This window comes from Pseudochaenichthys georgianus, chromosome 18 (assembly GCF_902827115.2).
Source record: "Pseudochaenichthys georgianus chromosome 18, fPseGeo1.2, whole genome shotgun sequence".
NCBI classification, from domain to species: Eukaryota; Metazoa; Chordata; class Actinopteri; order Perciformes; family Channichthyidae; genus Pseudochaenichthys; species Pseudochaenichthys georgianus.
Genome location: NC_047520.1, coordinates 20406121 through 20425578, shown reverse-complemented (window position 1 = coordinate 20425578; position 19458 = coordinate 20406121). Strand labels below are relative to the sequence as shown.

At 42.3% G+C, this 19458-nt stretch overlaps 1 protein-coding gene and 1 pseudogene across 5 annotated transcripts in view; one reads left to right on the top strand and one right to left on the bottom strand.

The window, feature by feature from the left end:
* The window catches only part of sorcs2 (sortilin-related VPS10 domain containing receptor 2), a 323412-nt gene that overhangs the window by 112256 nt on the left and 191698 nt on the right, over positions 1–19458 (top strand). The window lies entirely within an intron of this gene.
* LOC139435770 (piggyBac transposable element-derived protein 4-like) lies at positions 1598–5647 on the bottom strand (annotated as a pseudogene).

The following is a 19458-nucleotide window of genomic DNA, read 5'->3' as shown; positions in this document are numbered from 1 at the left end:
TGGATGGCCTACCTGCCTGTCAGCCTTCCAACTGTGCACACATCTCGTGCACTCATTGGTCATGTGCGCGTTTGTGTGTGTTGGAGGAGGGGCTCTGTAAGGAAGTCTGAAGGAAGGGGCAGATTTTTTTTTGGTTGTGTACTTTCAGATTCTAGCGCACTCAGGCTGGTTTCTCCATTCTTACCTCCCTACCTTTAATAAATGCAGGCACATTTTTAGCGCCTATTCATACTAAATCAGTTGTCCCCCCCCCCCTGGTGCCAGGACCAACAGATCCATCTCTAGGTTCAGCAGCCCTGTCCCCCCATAATGCTGAACCTGAACCAGCTTTTCTCCCAACTGAAGGAGGTGAGCAGCATTGTGTTGATTGACATGCCGCTTAACATATTTGAAGGGAGACTGGAATACAAAAAAAAAAAAATATATATATATATATATCAAAACAAAAGGCTAACATCTAATTTTAATTATACATTTCAAACACAGTATTTTCCCACATAGCCAATGATCTACATAAAACAAAAAACTGCTTTTAGTCTATTTGGATGATGGACAGTTTGAAGCGTTGAGTGATCAGTCTGTATTAGGTAAACAAAATGTTAATCACCGACATTTTGGTTATGATATTAATACTAATGTTATTATATTAAAGCAGGGGTGGGGAATCTCCGGCCCCCGGTCCGTATACGGACCGCTAGACCATTTCGTACGGCCCTCGAAGTAATTTATAAACAAAGTGGCCTGTGCCTGGTGGTGGGGCCCAATGTGATATATTTTCATGGGGCCCAAAATCCCTGGCGGCGCCCCTGCCTCTTCCATGGGAAAAGGCATAGCCGTATTATACTTGAAGTGTCTTGGAACATGTCATTTCATTTTTGCTTGAGTATAAACCCAAACATATGGCAATAGGGTTGTAATTTATTATTATTTTCTGTAAGGCCTAAATAATCTGTACATTTTTTTTTTTTAATGTATGACTTAATTTGCCATTTAATCCTTAAGAGTCCCTTAAAAAAAAAACGTATTTGTTCCTAAGGCCATAAAATGACACCTTCACAAAAACTGCTATAAAAATATGATATATTAATATTTATTTCCACTTTCAAAGAGTCAGTCTTTTGAAACTACTCCAGCCTGACATACACATATGAAATATGAATTATATTTTGGGGATTTTAACCCTTTAAATGCCAGTTTGTTGAAAAAAACTCCACAGTTTTTTTATTGAAAAGAACAAAAAACTAGAATAATTTTCAAAAAATAAATTTCAAGGAATATTTGACTATTGTTATTATTAGGTCCCTAGATTGGTCAATGATTGGCAGCAAAATGAATTTGAATGCATTGTATTTTTTTTGCAGTGTTAGATTTAAACAAAAACTCACACTGGTGTTCCTAAGGCCAGAAAATGCCACCTTCACAAAAGCTGCTATAAAAATATGATATATTCATATTTTTCCCACTTTCAAAGAGTAAATCTTTTAAAGCTACTCCAGCCTGACTAACATGAATAATACAAGATCATTTTGAAACAGAAAAACATTTATTTTACAAAGATGAACATTGAATGAACACTGTGTGGCTGTGAGAGTCCAGCTCAGGTGGAGCAGGTGCTGCAAATGGACAGACTGTGGTCCTTGCATATGAATTTCCCACATTTGCAGCAGGTGCTGCAAACTCTTCTGTCCATGCAAAAGTGGCACTGCCTCCTGCTCTTCCGTTCACTGATGAGAGAGGGGCCTGCAGCAGCACCCTGCAGATCTGACACCATTGTTGCAGCGGCTGATGAGCGGGGAAGGCGCCCTCTCTTCTTGATGTGTGGGGTCACCAGCATTTCTCCCACCTCTTCAATGAAGAGCCTCCTCCTGTACGGTTTCTGCTGCTGCCAGGATGGCTCGATTGATGTCCACAGGACGTAGGCGTTGTAATGGGAAATGTCAACCAGGTTGTGGAAGAGGGCAAGTGGCCAGCGATTTGTTCTCCTCCTGCAGGAGTAGGTGGCAACAACAAAAACATAAAACAAGACAATTTGAATAAATGATTCCAAGCATTTTCTCTCATGATGCAAATATTAATTATTTTATAGGAAAATGCTCATTTGAAAAAAACCTACATATATTTCAGACAATAATATAAGATTAAGAATACATGTGTGCCTACCTTTGCATCAGTTGTAGTCTTTGATTATGACTGGCTTTCTCTTCATTTCGTCGCTTACGTCTGGGCTGCAGTGTTTCGTGCTTAGAAGCAGCACATTCCTGCCCTGTCGAGGGATGTAAGAGACCAGTGTGTGGGTCTTCGTAAAGGCAAAGGTGGAGGAGAGGATTGCGCTCGCTCTTGCCTGGAGCACAATAGGGGGAAGCTCAGACTTGTTTCGGCGAATTGTGCCAACCAGGGCCAGTTTTCTCCTGAGCAGCTCCTCAGCCAGTGCGAAGGACGTGAAAAGATTGTCACAGGTAATGATGTGTCCCCGGAGCCCCTCTGTCATCTCTAGGACCACCCTCATCCCCTGGTTGACTTCAGAAGGACTGCCTGTATACACCTGCAGTTTCCAGGTGTATGATGATTTGACATCACAGTTTGCCCAAATCTTTATACTGTATTTGGCCGGCTTTTTTGGCATGTACTGCTTGAAGCTGCACCTGCCTCTGAAAGGGACGAGCTGTTCATCCACGCAGACGTCGCTGAATAGGCTGAACAGCATCGGCAGGCGGTGCGTCCACATATCCCAGACTTTGCGGAAGGCAGCCAGCTTGTCATCACGGCGCCGCGGTCGGGATAGCTTGTCGTCGAACCGCAGTGTTCGGCTGATCTGGTGAAACCTCTTGTGGGACATCGTGGCTCGGAAAATGCTCCGTCCCGATTTCTCACTCCAGAGGCTGAGGGTCGATTCATTTTTTGATCTGTAAACACCGGCCAAAATGAGCAGCCCCACGTAAGCCCGCAGTTCCTCTGTGTCCATATCTCGCCACTCTGCAATTGACCGTCTCCCATGCAGGTTTGTCATGGACACAATATGCTGCAGGATGTCATCTGTCAAAGAACCAAAACTTTGTTTTGCGAGAACCAAAACTTTGTTTTGCGAGAACTCATTGTTTTTATTATTTAATTAGATTATTACGCAGTGTGGCCTTCTAAGAGAAAGGTCTTTTGAAGTTAGACACACACACACACACACACACACACACACACACACACACACACACACACACACACACACACACACACACACACACACACACACACACACACACACACACACACACACACACACACACACACACACACACATCATTTCAGTAGCAAGTGACCCTTGCAGAAAACAGTAAAAAGTGTGACATGTTGCTGCAGGCTTCAAAGGGTTAAAATTATCGCCATCTTGTAGACAAATGTAAAAATTGAAAATTGAAAGCTAGAAGTTCAAAATGAAATCTTAACATAAAGGAAATCAAGAGTTTATGATAAAATAAATGTGGGGTCAAAAAAAGCATTTTCAATGGGGCATTTTTTGCCACTAGGAACTAATCTGTCGGTTTTTGTGTAGACGACAATTCAATATACACTAAAAAAGAATATCCTCTGGCAAGTTTGAGCAATATTCATTCAACACAACCAAAATGGCATCAACATGAAAACCTGAATGGCTGAAAAATGGCCCCAGGGACTCTTAAGGGTTAATGTCATAACATGTGTGTAAAAACATTTCCACAGCACCCAAGATAATCTTCTTATCGCTAACAAGTTTACAACATTATATATTACAGAAAAGCAGCAAATGCTCATTTAGGAAAAACTAGAAACAGCCATGTTTGGCAGTTTTGTTACTTCAAGAAAAATGTGTCAAATAAAACATGACCAGATGTTGCTATAATAAGTCAGGGTATTTGCAAAATATATTACAATTCATGCTAACGGTATTATGCATGATGACCGATTGAGCCCAAATGCAGCACACACAACAATGAGACAGGGAGCTGTTGTAAAATAAAGAGTGTATTGGAAAAAAAGGAGTCTCTTGGTCAGAAGTGAGCAGGTACTTGGGTTGAGAGCCAGAAGGTTTGAGCAGAGCAAGCCAGGCAAGGTGAGTGCAGGGGGAAATCTTTGATCCAGAGAGTTATCCAGTATGGTACGGAGGCAGTTGTCAGGCAGTAAGGCTGCAGGCAGGTACAGCACACAGGGTTAGCAAACTTGGGTTTACAACGAGAGGGCAACAACTAACAATGTAGCAGAGTCTACAGAGTTGAAGCCAGGTATTTAAAGCCCAGCTGAGCGAGATGAACAGCAGCTTGCAGCAGGAATTGGTTGGGAAAAAGCAGACAGCATCACCGATGGTAATGAATGCCAAACCAAATGTCTTGATAATAGATGTAATACAATAGTTTTGAGATATTTCAATCTGGACAAAAGTAGTGGACAAGTAAACTAGCATCTGTATGCCTATAGCTACATTAACATTACCCATGGCAACCAATGAGCAAATAGACTGAGCATGTACTGTTATGTTACCATGGATTTGTTCTATGCGCTGCTTATTTGTGGCTGACTTCCTGTTTGTACAATAGGGATTGGTATGGGGACTAGCATGCACAGCAGGTGAGTTACCAAGCAGACTTCATAAAGTATGAGCTACTCGACACAACAGCAGTCTGTTGCTTAGCTATCTATTAGCATACTCATTAAATTCATGCTAGCATTTGACATCTGGACTTGATGGATGGGCAACAAAGTAAATGACGTAACCAACTGACAGTGTTCTTAAAAAACAGTAAGCTGTGTGACTGAGTAAGAGGAGCAAATGTTTGGTTGGCAGATCACCATAAACTGTGACTGTAACATCATCTCAGATGAGTTTAACTTGTTTTGTAACCGAAAGGTAATGAAGTAAAATGCTGTTTTTATTGATTAATCTACTTGCTGTTAAATATTTCATATAATCTTAAAAGTACGATTATTTCTCTGTCAATTGTAAGACTGATATGTACTATACATTAAAGGTAGGGTAGGTAAGAATGGAGAAACCAGCTGGAGTGCGCTAGAATTGGAAAGTACACAACCGGAAAAAATCTGCCTCTTCCTTCAGACTTTCTTCCAGAGCCCCTCCTCCAACACACATAAACGCACACATGACCAATGAGGGCACGAGATAAGTTTGTGCACAGATGGAAGGCTGACAGGCAGGTAGGCCATCCAGTTACTTTAGCCGGCTCAGATGATTGGTCGTGCTTTTTACAGCGCTACGGCTTCCACAGATGACATTTTGTTATGTATTTATTGTCAAAGCATTTAATGTATTCATTGCTATCGGGACGTTAAGAGCATTCCATGGAATATAACAAAAAGTGTTTCTGAATGTGAACCCTTTGGAATTACCTGGATTTCTGCATAAATTGGTCGGAGGAAGCTACTGCTGTCCACGTTTGAAGTTTGCAAAAGACCACCTGGATGTTCCACAGCACTACTGGCAAAATATTCTGTGGACAGATGAAACCAAAGTTGAGTTGTTTGGAAGGAACACACAATGCTATGTGTGGAGAAAAAAAGGCACAGCACACCAACATCAAAACCTCATCCCAACTGTGAAGTATGGTGGAGGGAGCATCATGGTGTGGGGCTGCTTTGCTGCCTCAGGGCCTGGACAGATTGCCATCATCGACGGAAAAATCAATTCTCAAGTTTATCAAGACATTTTGATGGAGAACTTAAGGCCATCTGTCCACCAATTGAAGCTCAACAGAAGATGGGTGATGCAACAGGACAACGACCCAAAGCACAGAAGCAAATCAACAACAGAATGGCTTCAACAGAAGAAAATACGCCTTCTGGAGTGGCCCAGTCAGAGTCCTGACCTCAACCCAACTGAGATGCTGTGGCATGACCTCAAGAGAGCGATTCACACCAGACATCCCAAGAATATTACTGAACTGAAACAGTTTTGTAAAGAGGAATTCCTCCTGACCGTTGTGCAGGTCTGATATGCAACTATAGGAAACGTTTGGTTGAGGTTATTGCTGCCAAAGGAGGGTTATTAAATCCAAGGGTTCACATCCTTTTTCCACCCTGCACTGTGAATGTTTACATGGTGTGTTCAATAAATACATGAAAACATATAATTGTTTGTGTGGTTTTAGCTTAAGCAGCCTGTGTGTGTCTGTTGTTGTGAGTTAGATGAAGATCAGAACACATTTTATGACCAACTTATGCAGAAATCCAGGTAGTTCCAAAGGGTTCACTTACTTTTTCTTGCAACTGTATGTTATGGATTGCACCTTTTAAGGCTGAAAACAGTGAAACCATAATAATGATTCAGTGTAGCTAAATGTGTGGCTATCACCTATTTTAAGTGAGTATTTTGGTCTGAAATTACCTCGATGAAATCAGTAATTGGCTTTTTGTGTCACAGTGATTAGTATTTTATGACAAAGGCCGGAGGAAAATAAAAGAAAACACATCTTTTAAAAGTTCCAATAAAAGCAATTGTGCTGATTTGTTTGTTATGTATTTCTCTGTTGAGCTCCTGTGCTTTAGTGTGGTTATGGAGAAACACAACAAAGTGTAGACAGGGTGATGGGGTCATTTTTAGAATAGATTTTCTGAAACACAATGAGAAGTTCTGTTGTTTGGCTGTGAACAACGTTGTCTGTTTATTAATTCCCAGCCAAGATCAGTTGGAGAGTATTCTCATCTTTCTCTGCTCATTTCTTCCAACTCCTCTTCACTTCACACATCGTAGTCAAACTATAAGGATGCTCACAAACCTTGTCATATTTAGTGTGAAAGAATGTGGTATTCATAGTGCACATCCCTAAGGGTTCTGATGGGGATGTCATCTAGATACGTGTCCCCATTAACTTCCTCCTTTTATTCAACTTGGACATGGGTGTACGGAGGGAACAGTGGGTGCTATTGTGGAGAAGTATATGGGCCGAGGTGGGAGTGTTTTATGGTGCCTTAGCTGAGCCAAATTCAGCGAGCAAAAGTGGATGAGTCAGAGCTTATCCACCTTAGAGCAGGAAGACTACGGAGAAGCCTGTAAGAAGTGTTTAAGCTCAAAAAGAGATGAAGGGCAAGATAAGTTCAAATACTTAGTGGACTTTTTGCTAAAAAAAACACCTCGATTTGCTCATAAATGTGGATTTGATTTGATTTCTTAACATCATTCAAATCCTTTCCTTAATCAGCAAAGCGATAACGAGTTACAAAGCAATATTTCTCCAGGAGGAACCAGATTTCTTCTTTCTGTATAATATGATGTTATTTCTCTGCACAGGACAAATAGATACAACTGTCTGGGGACTTCCATAAGCAGCTTCTCAAACGGCAGCAGCACTCCGCTCCTGATAACTACGCTCCAGTGGTTTTCTGCACTTCAAGAGACCATGCGCGGCTGTGAAGTGCCCTTACCGCGCACGTGATTCACTGTATCTTGGCTAACTGCTTGCTCAGACTACTTGCAGTGTAGGAGGCACTTCCAGATGCAATTTGCCAATTGCTACTGACACAAATGTGGCCCACATCCTTTTCAGCCCCTGGTGCCAGGTACTTGTATTCTAATCCAAATGAGCTCATTTACTCTCATGACACACTATGAGAAATTGCAGCGTAAGCAAACTTGTTGCAGAATAGACCTGAATGCAACAGTGTCCATGACAGTCTGATAGGTTCCACTCCGCAAGAATCTACTCCTTTTATTTACTGTACATTACAGTTCATTATCTTCAACGTCCTCTCTGCTGAATCGTACATTTGTATGCCTTCAAGGCCCTCTCCCACTGCAAATGGCACTTTGATAAAGTGGTGCCAAGAGCAAAGGCAGCCTTCAAAAATCATAGTGTTCTCCAAAGTTGTTCAGGAAGCGAGGGGTGGAAGACGGAAAATGGATGGACTCTGATGTGGAAAGCACTGCAATAGTTGCGGGGATGTCCATTCAAAGCATCAGTTCTCGAAAATTACAAAAGACGCATCATATTTTACTGGCCCCTCTTGATATCTAGCATCCTTTGAAGACAATGACATTGTAGAAAAACAAGATGGCAGATGGAACTACAAAAACTGCTTCATCACGTTTATGCATCTAATCCTGGTGACCCATGAGCACATCCGAATAGAGGTTTTGCAGGTACAGTACATTCCCTTTGGAGGACACTGGGGGGCTGGCCTTCTAAATATCTCAATGTCTCAGAATCTCCCAGGAGGAAATGGTGAATGTGGCTACGAAGAAGGATGTCTACCTCTTAGCAGTGGCAGGATACTTTAGATCAGGGGTGGGGAACTTCCGGCCTCCGGGCCGTATACAGACCGCGAGACCATTTGGTTTGGCCCTCGAGGTAATTGATAAACACATGCAAAAAAGAAAAAAATTAAAGAAATCTAGACCACAAAACAATTAAACAAGCGAGTGCCTGTTTTTCCTGGCCAAGGTCAGGGTCCTTGAACACAACACGAGCCTAGTGTCATCACCTGGTATATGTCTCGTCTGACAGGGGTGCAGTGCTGACGGAGAGCACCAGAACGCTGCTCCGGCACTTCAGAAATTGCAGTACCCATAAGGAGCCGTACACATGCCGCAGTTTGTGCGTGGCTGTTAGTTGAAAGCCCAGTGTCGATCTGTTCATCTGTCATACTGATCATACAGTCAATAACTTTGTTGTTATTAGCATCTGGTTAGCTAGCTATGCTAACGAATATAAGAAGCTTTTTCCACAACCAGTGAGGTAAAGTCACATCTTTATATGATCATTATAGTTTTAAAAAAATAAGAGAATAAAGTAAACGGGTATAAAATACTATATGACAGTAAAAAAAGTTGTTATTAATAAACAAGAATACAGTTTGAAAGGAGAGTGATTTGTACAATATCCATAAAGAAAAAGAAAATCTGCTTCCAGTTCTGTTTCATATGGATGTTGAGAGATGTAGGCTATCCATCTCCTAATGTTGCTCTCAAAGTGCACCAGATTCATGCTTTTAACTTCAACATTTAAACAAAAATCTTCCCGGGGGAGCATGCCCCCGGACCCCCCTAGAGGAGGTTAGGTCCCCCCCACTGAAATCATGTTCACATGGATAGGAAACTAAATGCATTTGCACACATCTTGTGTCCATATCTTTCTGTTTTGGTGGTCATGCCACAACCGTGCACGTGCATGCATGCGCGAGTCATGGTAAGATATCTGGATTAAGAGGTTGCTTTTTCTTTGCACAGCATGAAAGAAAAGCCAAATGAATGGGCTGTGATTTTAGTATTTCTAAGCAGATGTCAATAATTTGTACGGCCCTCGGAGGATGTTGAAAAAATGTAAATGGCCCTTGAGAGGAAAAAAGTTCCCCATCCCTCCCTGCTTTAGATTTTAGATTGAGTTCATTTTGAATATTTCATTGGTGGAAAGTAGTTCCACACAGCATGGTCAGTGTCCAAACAATAAGACTTTTCTGTACACACTGCCGTTTGTTTGCCCTTTCATGAGTTGTGAGCAGTGTGGTTAACACCTCAGTAACTGTCGAGGCCGGGAGAAGTTCAGCAGTCCTCTTTTAGATTTTTTATTGACAGAGGTTCACGCTTCTTCTGTGAACTCTTCTAAGTGTTCACTTTCTGGAGGCATTAACAGCTTTCGCACTGACAGATTGAGTGTGAAAATCGGTTAGTCTTACTTCCTGACTGTAAAAGTCAGACCACCAAAGGGCCGGAAATGTCATTAAATGGTGGCGCAAGCATCATAGTAGTTAGCTACTCAGAAAAGCATTATGAAATGTTTTTATAAACAACTTTCCCACATATTTCTGTTTGTGGTACATCACTGGAAGACAAACAATATCGTTCTACATTCCATACAGCAGTCAATAAAGCCAGGTTTGAGACAATCAGGCAAGAGAAAATGGCCATAAAGCTTTTGTTCGGGATACACCTGAGACTCTCTGAGCTTAATCATCCGTTACCTTCACACGGCTGTAAAGAAGTATGAAAAATAAATAGGTTTTGCCTGATCTGTAAAAAACAGCTACAGTAAAGCAGAATCGTCATTTATAAAGGAAGCCAGAAATAGGTCATTCATTGATGATGTCACGCGTCCATGTGGGAAACAGATGTGTTTATTTGTTGGCTTCCTTGATCATAGTTAACTATCTCTTCATTGCATGGCTTTGTCACAAACCTATTTCTAAACTATTAACTAATCCAAACCATGGGATCGCACTTGTTGAAAACTCGATCCATCAGGTGGTTTTTATGCCCTTGCTTTTAACCACTGAAAATCAGCTTTACTGCTAATGGTGGCCCTCATTCAGCAGTATTTTTGAACACTAGACATGGCAAGTACCTTTGATACGATTAATCAAAAGATCTTATCTTCTCCTTTCCCCCTGCTCTTTCAATGGGAAAGATTGACACGCTTAGATTTGGCACAAACACCCTGGCAGAGAAGCAAAATTGCCTCGTACTTCATCACTCTTGTCAGTTGAAAGGCTGCGTTGTAATGCATTGCAGATTTTCTCCTCCTAGTATATCTGTGGCAGTGCAGCAGGGATGACGGAAAGTTCTGACACAATATCTGCACACAGATACAACTCTATCCACTGTGGTGTTTCGGGACTCTGGGATTCTTTCCAGACTGCCCTCACAATTGCTAATTGGGGCTTGAACATCTGTATGTGAGCCAACCACTGATGAGTCTCGTCAAGTTTAACAGTCTCGCCAACCGGCTGTCCAGACCTGACTCAGACTGACAGCATCTGTCTGGTTAGCATTCATCTCCCTGCAGAAATAAGACCGTGAGTGAGCATGTCAAGACACAGCCAGCTACTGTATGATGAAGGTCCCCTGACTCGAATTTGACATGCCAACCCACCGCTAAGAGTATCAGCTTAGATTTTGACAACAGATGCCTCATGACATGCATGCACAGTGAGGAAACACCTCTTGAAGGATCCACTTCTGTCTGTCATGACACAAGGAATATCTTCACCATCTCACATGATGAAGATCTATGTGGATTTATGAGGTATTTATTACCTATTTCCTCATTTGCTTTTTAAATACCCCCCTTTGTATATGTTGGTATTCTGTCTCATAATGCATCCCCTGACACGCTCAATCTTTCTTCCCCGAAACGTCTCAGGTGCAACCTTGACATATTAGGACATTAAATCTGCTTCAGCACCTGTCGCAGCCCTAAAGTGCTTCCACATTTCTGTTTTCTCAAGCGCATCAAGGAAAATACAATTTCACCCCCCGTGTCTGTCTCTGTCACATCCACTCTTGCAGACCCTTCCATGTCCACCTTTCCCTCCCCTTTGCTGTCTCTTGTTATTCCAATCCTATTTTATACCCCAGTGTTTAAGGGATTTATGTCCTTGCATTGTTATTATTTCATTTGTATGGCCTCAACCAAATGGCTTGTGTCTGATGCAACTTGTTTATGCCTTTGTGTATCTCAATCAAATGTTTCTCCATCCATGTCATGATTATGAACTGAATGGCATCGACACACCCTAATAAAAAGTACTATATTCTACACAAAATGAAGGCTAATAACAATAGTGAAGGTTTATTTGTGTGTGTTGTTGATTGAGTGCTTCAGTCTCTTTTTCATCCGACCATTTTCCCTGTGCTCTGCCATCTCCCCGTTCATCTGCTCCTCACTCTGTTACAAACTAATTATTCTTTATTAAACTACAATAGCTCCCAACCAGTCTATTAATTCAAAGGTCTGGATGGTAGTGCAACATGAGCTCTCCTATTAACTCAACATCATTATTCACGCCATATAAGGCTCTGGGGCTGATGACTTTCCCCAGCGATCCCTGTCCTACCCCCAAGTTAGCCTTTATTAGTGTTGGCATGACTTCTCCCATGGTTCTTTGCAACTTTTCCAAGTTGTCCGCTATATTCACTGGCTTCCGGTAACTGCTAGAATTCACTTCAAGACACTGGTACTTGCGTACCATGCTGCGAATGGATCTGGCCCTTCCTACATCCAGGACATGGTTAAACCGTACACCCCAGCACGTGCACTTCGCTCTGCATCAGCCAAACGACTCGCTGCACCCTCGCTGCGAGGGGGACCCAAGTTCCCATCAGCAAAAACACGTGGGTTTGCTATCCTGGCTCCAAAATGGTGGAATGAGCTCCCCATTGAAATCAGGACCGCAGAAAGCTTACACACCTTCCGGCGCAGACTGAAAACTCATCTCTTTGGACTCCACCTCGAGCGATAGAATGACTAACAAAGAACTGCTAACAGAGCACTTATATACTAATAAAGGACTGGCTTAGCCAGTTGAGCAGCACTTGAAACGATTGGCTCTTTGAAACCTGATGTTCTTATATGATTCTGTTTTCCTCAAGGTTGTGTCTTCCTGGTCGAATGTACTTATTGTAAGTCGCTTTGGATAAAAGCGTCAGCTAAATGCAATGTAATGTAATGTAATGTTAATGACACAAATGATCATCCTATGTGTCATAGACCTTGCTTTTGAGTTAAATGCAGTCACTTCAACATCTACATCCAAAAAGAGCTGAATCTATGACATTTATCTGGTTGTTGAGTTTAAAAAATAAAATAATATATACGCTGAAACATCTAAACACCAATGTGTCAATTTCAACATTTCACTAAATGTGCCCCAAACCATTGGTCTTTAACACCAGATGGCTGTAGAGAAGCAGTCTCCATGGAAACAGACTCTTAGTGAAGTTTAATGAGGACAGAAAGATAGGGGACATAGTGTGACGAGTCAGTCAGCGTCCAGATGCTGAGATCTGTTTCAGTGCACAAGGCCCGCCCCTTACCTGCTACACTCTGCTAATGAAGGACTATGAATACATAATAATAATAATAATACATTTATTTTGGGGGGCGCCTTTCATAACACCCAAGGACACCTTACAGGGTTACAGATTTACCATTTACTTTTACAATTTTACCTTACAAATTAAAACAGTGGATTTAGTGAAGTATCAGCCGGGGTAAGACGAGACAAACAACAGGAAATTGACTACAAAAGGACACAAAAGGACACAAAAGGACGCAGGAGATTATAAAGAAAATGCCAGTTTGAACAGGTGGGTTTTGAGTTGGGTTTTGAATGTTGTTATGGAATCAGACCATCGGATGTGTCGTGGCAGGGGGTTCCAGAGTCTGGGAGCCGAGCAGCTGAAAGCTCGAGCACCCATGGTTTTGAGGCGATAGCTTGGGACGGTGAGAAGTCCTACGGACGAAGAGCGGAGGGTGCGGGAGGAAGGAGGTCAGAGATGTAGATGGGGGCAAGGTTATGGACAGCTTTGTATATGAGTAGAATGTTTTTGTAGTCAATACGGTAGCGTACAGGAAGCCAGTGTAGCTGAGTGAGCATGGGGGTGATGTGGGCAGATGAGTTGGTGCGGGTGATGATCATAAGCAAGAAGGCTTTGGGAACCACTGTGATAAACACAGATTAACACAGGGTTGTTTTAAACAATGTCATGTACAGCAATATAGTTGACCATGCTATGTTGTTCATTGGCCAATACATGGTTGGGAAGTATTGATATTATTTTACATTCTCCCCATCAGGGCCGCCCCTGGCCAACTTGTGGTTGAATGTGTTGTTGTCAATTGTACAACCTCATTTGCAGCTTGGTCACTTTAGCAAATTCACATATGTTTAATGGGGAAGAAGTTGCTCCTGGTGACTCTCTATAAAAAGTAATGACCTACTCTGGAATTCCCTTTAGCTCTGCCTTTTAGCCTGAGCCCTAGCATTTTTAGGTCTTAGCAAATACATAAATACAGAAGCCTGGTTAAAAGCTTGTTATCATTTAAAATGAGAACATTGTACAATAAATTCAGTGCAAAAAGCAGCTCTCTAAAAGTGTTAACATTGCAGCTAAGGTCACTGAAAAGTCACAAAAAGAACATGGTAATATATTTCAGAGTGCTCTTCACAGAAAGCCTCAACATGTAACTGCATCTGACACCTCTTGTGTTATATTTTACTTATAAGCTCCTCCTATAGGCTACCTGCCAGTTTTCACTATTGCATATTGTACAATATACTTGATATTTTGTTTGATTTTAATGGAGTGTTTTGCTATTTGTATTTATATGTTCCTTTACTGTACTTGTGCACCGGCAATGTTGCCTTCCTATTAAATGTAACTCGGGTCACAAAGGGTTAACTGCTAGGTAATGTTGTGTAGCCAATTGTAAGACAGAGTTCTCAACACAGAAGTGTCCTAGCCAATCAGAATGCAGGTCCCGCATCTCAGACGCGAGGTGACAGTGGAGAGAGACCCGGGTTGCGTTCCAATAGTCCATTTAGCTTAGGAACCTTCCTAACGGAGTGAAATGACCCGGAAGTCCCTCAGTGGCAGCCGTGATAAGTGCCGTTCGAATTCTCTAAATGAAAGGAAAGGAGGTTTCAAACTTCCTTTATAACCTCCTTTAGCTTAGGAACCTCTGGACCTCCCTTACCGAAAGGAGAAAATGCTGCCCCACAATGCATTGCAGCCGCAGCATTTGCCGTCACTCAACAGTCGGCCGTTCACGAAAACAACCGATTATGACGGAGAAATTATATCATGAACGTTACGGTGCTTATTAAGCATTTTAAAACGTATGTGGTAAGTTGCCAAAGTGCTTTGTTTTGAACGTTCATCAGTATCATAATCAAAAAGAGAAATATGAACGTTAGTTTTTACAGAAATTATCAAATAAAGTCAACATTTCACAGTCTTTACTGAGCTGTGTGGGGTTTGTTCAACTTTTAAAAGATGTTTGAATGGTGATATACACAGTGATAGATATTAAGGACTAACGTTTATAATAAATACATTTGTATTGATTTTAAGATATTTTCATAGTTCATACAATCATACGCATTGGGATCATTTGTATTAATGTGGACCGGAGGGAGAGGGTGACGAGCATAAGTTTCACTTTCCTTTTTTATTAGAATTCCAACTTTGGTCCTGAAGAATATGTTTCTCTGTTGTCCCCGTTCATAAAGCAAAGCAGCAGCATCAGAGCACGGTGCAGAGTCTCTAGATGAGTTTACAGTAGTCCCTCCTTCTTATTATACATCCATGTTGTAGTCCGCCAACCCTGTCTCCTAAAAATTACGTTCCCACAGAACTAAACTGCATTCTCAATTACGTTTAGCTAGAAACGTATTTTCTCCCAAGTTACGTTCGTTATGAACGTATCTCAAATACGTTTATTTTCTACACTTCCAGAAACATATTTTCTCCCACGTTACGTTTCTTATGAACGTATCTTAAATACGTTTATTTTCTACATATCTTTGCCATTTATTGTCTTGCTTATAATAATGATAATAGTCATTTATAAATATCATTTTAGAGCACACATGTGAAATCAGTAGGCGAGACTGTAATTTCGCCAGCTGTTACTCTCATGAGCGAGGCAGAAAATATTAGTTTTAACATGCCAAAAAGCTGCTGTGTCGTTTATTGCACCTCAAACATAAAAAAAATCCAAAGTTACGTGTTTTTGTACTTCCTCTAAGAAGAAAGGACAGTAACAGAAGATCTCTGTGACGCCAGATGTGGTGTTGTTAATGCGATATGATATCCGAAAAAAAATTCAGTTTAGGATGGCCGAAGACACTACACTACCCATAATCCCCAGCTATCGTTTGGGACTACAGTCCCGTTGACAAACCCTGTGATTAATCTTCAAGCTCTGGGATTGGATGTTGGAGTGGCAGTGCGCCAAGGTTACGCCGAGCGTCAAGCTGTTTGAAATGGAAATCATGGCAGACTACTCAAAACTGGACTCGAAAGCCCCCCAGAACTACACATGCTGGCTATTGTGTTTCGCAACATGTTCTCTATGGCACGTCTCTACTGGGAATTTTGGTTTTAAAAGACGTTTTCGTTTTTCCCAAAATTAGAAGTTGACAGTATTAAACTGTGTACAGCCCTGGAGATTTAGGCGATAGGAAACAAATTGGTGTGTACAAATGTAAAACATGTAATTACTAAATGGGTGAAAATCGCTTTTATCCATAATGGGCAGCATTAATATATACCCACATTGTTGTATCTTGTGATCAATAATTGTATGTCCACAACGTAAGAGTAGATTTAACTGGTTTACTTTGGTAACATGCTTCCGGGACTTCCTCATGGGAACGTATAAAACAGGCTCTTTTAATACCAAGAGTGAGTTTGCCCCCCTGCTGGACAAATGCAATAACATGTAATAATAACACAAAATAAGATACCACATTTCCCCCCCTTTAAGCTGACAACACTTCCCGAAGGTGGGGGTATAACATACTCCCGTTTCACAACATTTGGAGGTACTGACATAAATCATTTCACTTTCAAAGATTAACATTCTAAACATTTCCTTAAAGTGAGAACAGAGAATTATGCTGCTCTATTAATTGAACATCTCTTGATCTATTTAACAAAGTCTTTCAGGTATACAGGTGGCTGTCTCTCGCGCTCTGATCGTCTCACCACGGGTGTAACAGGCAAGTCCGGCGGGACCGGAGTACACAGAATCACTGGCTCACTTGCAGGAGGTCCTTCTTGCTCGATTGTCACTGGAACCACAGTGTCTCTGTTGGAGTCCAGCACTGGCTCTAAGGACACGGTGTCTGTCAATCTGGCTCTTACTTGATCCACATGCCGCTTCACGAGTTGACCACTTCCAATGATCACTGTATATGACACTGGACCTGATGAGCTGTCGATGACTGCAGGGATCCATTTAGGTCCATAAGATTAGTTTCTGATGAAAACTTTATCCCCAGGTGAGAAACTTCTCAGTTTCCTGTTTGTATCATGGGACTGTTTCCGTTTTAGTTGTTTTTGCTGCACTCTTGTTTTCACATCTGGCAGGAGCAGGTCAAGTGCAGATCTGAGTCTCCTTGACATCATCAACTCTGCAGGCGACAGGCCTGTGGTCGCGTGAGGTGTGATGCAGTAACTGAACAGAAACCTTGACAGTCTAGTTTGCAATGTTTCACCTTTCATCTTTTTCATCCCCCCTTTGAAGGTTTGGACCGCCCTCTCTGCCAGCCCATTAGAAGACGGGTGAAACGGTGCTGACCTCACATGGCGGATGCCATTTTGTTTCATGAAAGTCTCAAATTCAGCACTTGTAAAACAGGTTCCGTTGTGTGACACCAACATTTTTGGCAGTCCAAAAACACTGAAACTCTGACGTAACTTTTCAATGGTCACCTGTGATGTCGCTGACTTCACTGGATAAATATCCATTCATTTTTGAGTGAGCATCCACTATCAGTAGAAACATCTCTCCCAGGAAAGGACCTGCATAGTCCACATGAATTCTCGTCCAGGGAGACTCCGGCCACTCCCAGGGATGTAATGGTGCTGATGGTGGTGACTTGTGGTGCTTTTGGCACTCCTCACAAGACTGCACTTCCTTTTCTACATCCTGGTCCATCCCAGGCCACCATACATACGATCTAGCCAGACCTTTCATCTTTGACATGCCGGAATGTGTTTGGTGCAGTACTTTCAATATATTTTCCCTGCCTTTGTTTGGTACGATGACTCGTGATGGCTCCCCAGAGCAGGCAGCCATCCCTCACACTCAGTTCCTCTCTCCTCTGATGATACGGCTTGAGAGGAGCCTCAGTCACTGAAGGCCATCCCGACAGGACATAACCATGAACTTGAGACACTATTACATCCTTAGCTGTCCAGTGTTTTATTTTGGCTGTGTCCACGAGTGTGTCATCCAGAAGATCAATCATGAGCACTTGTTCTGCGGTCTCACTCTCTCGCACATCTTCCGACAGCGGCAGTCTGCTTAATGCGTCCGCATTAGCGTTGTTCTTTCCTGGTTTGTACACAATGTGATACTCATAGGCACTCAGGTGCACCGCCCATCTCTGAACTCTAGGGGAACCCATCTGTGGAATGGGTTTATTTTCGTTGAAGAGAGAGATCAGTGGCTTGTGGTCTGTATAGATGGTGAAAGTTCGACCATACAAGTACTTGTGGAATTTCTTGATTCCAAATATAACTGCTAAGCCTTCTTTGTCAAGCTGTGAGTAATTCTTTTCAGCAGGCGCTAGGGTACGCGACATGAACCCGAAAGGACGTTCAGTTCCATCGTCCATTACGTGTGATAAAACAGCGCCCACCCCGTAAGGTGACGCATCACATGACATAATTAACTCTCGGTCAGCAGAGTAATGCACCAACACTTCTCCTGAGTTTAACAGGGCTTTTGATTTTTGAAAAGCCTCTTCCTGTTTCTTGTGCCATGTCCATCGCATCTTGTCGCAGGAGCTCATGCAGTGGTGCCAATAGTGTAGCTAAGTTTGGCAGAAATTTGTTATAGTAATTTAGCAAACCTAAGTACGACTTGAGTTCAGTAACATTCGTGGGGTTGGGAGCCTCCATGATGGCTTTGACTTTCTTTCCCACAGGGTGAAGTCCCTGTGCGTCCACTCGATGTCCCAGATATTCCACTTGCTCTTCCAGGAAAGTGCACTTGCTCCTTCTCAGACACAATCCTGCCTCCTCCAGCTTTGCCAACACTGTTTCGAGGTTCTGCAGATGGTCTTCCTCATCCACACCGCTCACCAGGATGTCATCTAAATACACTGCCACGAAAGGAATGCCTCGCAGGAGACCTTCCATTGTCCTCTGAAATATAGCTGGGGCTGATGCTACTCCAAAAGGCAGTCTGTTGTATGTGAATAAGCCTCTGTGCGTATTCACTGTTAAGTATTTATTAGATTCATCATCCATGAGTATTTGCTGGTATGCATGACTCCTGTCCAACTTTGTGAACTGTTTTCCTCCTGTCAGTGCTGCAAACAGATCTTCCATTTGGGGTATGGGGTATTGTTCAAGTGAGGAAACTGTATTTACAGTGAGCTTGTAGTCTCCACATAGCCTTACTGTCCCAACAGGATTCAGTATTGGAACCACTGGTGCTGCCCATTCTGCATGTTTAACAGGTGAGATTACTCCTTCTTTCGACAATCTGTCTATTTCTTCATCTACTTTGGTGCGCATGGCATACGGGACAGACCTTGGACGGAAGAAACGAGGGACTGAATCAGCCTTTACATGGATGGTAGCTTTCATACCTTTCAGTGTGCCAACTGCCAAGCTCCTCTTTGAAGACATTTTCATGTTTGCTCAGTACTTGCAGCAGCGATTTGTCCTCTGTCTTCAGGTGTTTCAGGACTCGGGATTTGTGTCTGATCTTGATTTCTTTCCAACTCAGATGTATTTCCTCCAGCCAGCCTCTTCCCAGCAGGCTGGGGCCGTCCCCTTTAACCACAATGAGGGGCAGGTACCGCCTTTGATGTTTGTATTTCACTCTAACAATGGCAGCTCCGACCACATTAACAGGGTCACCTGTATAAGACTCGATGTGGATTTTGGTTGGTCTCAAACATGGACCTTTTGTGTCTTTCCATAGTCTTTGGAATGGCTGTTCATTCATTATTGTGAGACTACAG